General features: G+C 35.3%; 1 long non-coding RNA gene across 1 annotated transcript in view; it reads right to left on the reverse strand.

The window, feature by feature from the left end:
- Positions 1 to 1598, reverse strand: part of LOC116379220 (uncharacterized) — a 1696-nt gene extending 98 nt beyond the window's left edge. The window contains exons 1-2 of the long non-coding RNA XR_004212389.1: positions 1333 to 1598; positions 475 to 591 (exon numbers count right to left, since the gene is read on the reverse strand). This is a non-coding gene — a long non-coding RNA (uncharacterized LOC116379220). The remainder of the gene's footprint in view (positions 1 to 474; positions 592 to 1332) is intronic.
- Positions 1599 to 3978: the final 2380 nt, after the last annotated feature.

Raw genomic sequence — 3978 nt, forward strand, 5'->3', positions numbered from 1 at the left:
AGAGACACACACACACACACACACACACACACACACACACACACACACACACACACACACACACACACGCATACATACATACATACATACAGAGACACACACACACACACACACACACACATACATACAGAGACACACAGACACACACCCATACAGTTTACTCAAGGGCACATCCACAGGAATGCTACGTTCAGGTGTCACAGTAAAACACGACCATGAAGCTTTAGTTTGTACTCGGCTGTGAAGTCATAGTTATTATCAGAGGCTGTGACTTTAAGGAGTGAATAACTGTAATAAATATAATTAATGTGAATAACTGTAAAAAATATAATTAATGTGAATAACTGATAAATATAATTAATGTGAATAACTGATAAATATAATTAATGTGAATAACTCATAAATATAATCAATGTGAATAACTCATAAATATAATCAATGTGAATAACTCATAAATATATTGTGGTCGTTCACCTGCAGGTCTTGATCCGTGTGCTCCTCAGATCCTCGTCCTCCTGCTGCAGAGTCACAGAGACACAGACCAGATCCTTCAGGACAGGAAGAGCGAGGAACAACATGGAGGGATTCATCCTACACACACACACACACACACACACACATACAGAGACATACACACAGACACACACAATTTAAAAAAATCAATAATATATGTGATTTAAAACAATTAAGAAGTAGGAATAAAAAGTTAGATAACTAAGCAACAGACCAGGAGGAATGTGAATTAAACATGTTAATTAAAACCATTTAATAATCATGAATGTAGGGTTAGCAATAAAAAAATAATGATGATAATAATAATAGGAAAAGGTGTGTTAAAAACACCAAAAGAAGTAAAAAAACATTAAATAAAATTATATAAAAGACCATAAAGAAGTAGGAATAAAAATCGAAATAATAAGACATACAACCGACCAGTAAGGATTATGAAGGCGTGTGAATTAAAGGTATTAAAAAAGTAAGAAAAAAATAATAAAAATAAATAATAATAATAATAATAATAAGCCAAAATATATATATAATTAAAATATTACAATTTTTTTAGAATTTGTTGCTTTTACTCTGCTTTACATATCAATTAATATCTGTTGGTGGGACAAAACATATTTAATAATAATAAAAATAACCATTAAATTATAAATTAATACTATCCTGAGGAATTTATGTTATTTTATGGTAATTTAAACAACTCCCTTTGAACTCTGGTAACTTATAATGCACATTACAACATTTAGACACTTTAAAGATAAAAACATTATGTAAAAAACATAATTATTAATAGAAATAATAGTTATTTTGGGCTTTGAAACTCACCTCTTTGTATCCGTGATAGCAGCACTTAGCAGCTAACAACCAAGCTAACAAGAAGCTAGCGGTAGCTAACTAGCCTAGTTACCATGAAATATCCGTATTTTTTAGTTTGTATATCGATATTTAGTTTAACAACGATATATTTACATTCACACAGGACCGAGATAGTTCTTATATGTTGAGGGACATCTTGGTTTCCTGTCAATTACGACAGAAAAGTGACAATTTAATGAAATACAACGATAAAAAAATATTTGCTCTAAGCTAAAGACGGTAGAAGACGTGGATAGGAAGAGCTCTCACTCTGTTCATAAATTACTTGTAACATAGTATTCAAATTCTTTCTTTTAATTAATTACAATTAATTATTTATATATTTTTCATTTTCCATATAAAAGAAACATAATAAATTGAAAGATACAGGAAGAACAGACGAAGAAGAGACTAACTATATGGATTATTAAATTGTTTCTATTATGGAGTGACAGATCGTGTCAATACAAAATCTTTGACTTGAAATCAGTGGGTTTTCCCGCCAGAGCGCTGAGGAAGAATCAAATAAAACGTTCCCCAAACAATCCGCCATCTTTAGTCACCATTTTACATGTTACCTGGTGTTGAGGAAACAATCGTCACGTCAGAAAAAAGCCGCGCGCAGCTCCCTTTGCGTGAGAAGGGCGTTTCCTTGAAAGTTGCTGAACTCAAGTGAACTTTTAGCCTCGTCATCGCCCACAGCAAGCACCGTTACGGACCAATCAGAGTCCCGTTCATAGATAAGGAAGGGTGGGGGGGAGGGGGCGGGGCCAGACATAGTGTTTGGAACTTTGAGGCTCTATGAAGCGGCCAAAAATAAATGCACTCTTATCGGAAATAAAACTTCCAAAATAAAATATAAATGTCTCAAAAATCGAAAAGTGGTGTTTTGAGATTACAAAACGACCAAATTAATAAAAAATAGAGGATACAGTTATTACAAGTCATAGTCATATAAAGTGTATTATTTTAACATTCAAGTTACATAGCTAATATTTTGAAATATAAAATCCTGATGATATTTTAAACGTTTTGAAAGTATTCACAGAAACACTCAACTAGACAAACAGTTGTTGTATTTTCAAATCTGATATTTTTTAAGCCTATTTTAAATAATCCAAATATGTTCAAAGAATAAAACAGAATAACATATTTCAACCATACATTGATGATACATTTTGAAACATTGCTGTAGTATGAGGCACAGTTTCAAGTTATACATAATTAAACGAGACTTTTATTTTGAAAATGTAAACCAAACTGCTCGTGTTGTGTTTCTGCACAGCTTGACGGCCGTGAACGCACCGCCGCTGACACTTTACTGTTGTTGGTAGAAAGTGGGTTAAATGTCGGTGTGTTTGTGCTCGGTGGGATTACATAACCACAAGCACGCGGTTTAACGGCTCTTTCCGGTCAAAACTGTATCGGAAAAAAAATGGGTGAAAAGGAGGAAAAAAGTCCTGATGGAGTGAAATATTACAGACTGTCGGAGATCGAGCAGAAGAACACGTTCAAGTCAACGTGGATCATCATCAGCAACAAAATCTACGATGTCACCAAATTCCTGGAGGAGGTGAGGAACTCCTTTAACTTCCACACAGGAAACACACTGTCGGAGCTCACGTGCAGGAGCATTTCATCAAACAGCTTCCTGTTTATTTTAGTATAAATAACTTATAACTCGTGCACGCTTCTCTGTCGGAGAGTCCGTCAGATGTGACTTTATTTTGTTAAAGTCTGGTAGAAACGTCTGGTCCGTGGTGAGTTCAGGGACCTCAAAAAGAGACAGTCAGTCCAGCTGTGAAGAAATAAACATTATTAAATATGTGGCACTAAATAGAACCTGGTTCTATTGTATTTATTAAAGTTATTAGCTAAAGTCACTTTAAATGAAAGACTTTTATTTTGTTAATAATCTGACTTTGTTATAGAAGACCAAAGGTGACATCACCGAACTTTTATTCTTTTGTAATCTGGACTCTATCACAGAGGAACGAGGGACTTTCTTGAAGGAAAAAAAGCTCCATTTGAACCCAGATGAACAATTATTCACAAAAGATTTATTATGTTTGTTGTATTGTTCACTTTCCTGCAGACAAACGTCTCGTGTCTGCGTAATAAAAGGTCTGGAATGAAGCTTTGAGAGACTTGACCGTTGATCTCGGTCCACTAGTCACGGTGACTCGTAGTTTTCTTGCTGCACAGAGTTCAGGGAGTGTTCAGTTCAGCTGGACTCTGATTCATAATGTTGAACGAGACTCACAGGATTAATAATCGTGTTTATATTTTGGGGCGTTCTTCTGTTTGGAGTTTAAAGGTTCATCTGAGGACAAACCTGCTGTATCGTTGAAGCTCCGGCCTTGAGGAGTCCGTTAATCATTAAGTCGAGGACGCTCGTATATTTGAGGGCGTAGAACATAAGAAACACACGTATTCCTGTCGGTGTGAGCGACAAAGTTCATTCCTGACTTTAAGATAATAATGAAGCCAGTGAGATGCAGCTGGAAGCGAGTAAGTGGACCTTTGAGTCTCAGCTTTTTAGGTTTCTTAAAGCCAGAAGTCAACCTGTCAAAGCATCATGTGTTAAAGCTGCATTCTCTCTAGTGTCCACCAGGG

This window comes from Anarrhichthys ocellatus, unplaced genomic scaffold, assembly GCF_004355925.1.
Source record: "Anarrhichthys ocellatus isolate YVR2014 unplaced genomic scaffold, GSC_Weel_1.0 scaffold3910, whole genome shotgun sequence".
In the NCBI taxonomy this organism is placed as follows: Eukaryota; Metazoa; Chordata; class Actinopteri; order Perciformes; family Anarhichadidae; genus Anarrhichthys; species Anarrhichthys ocellatus.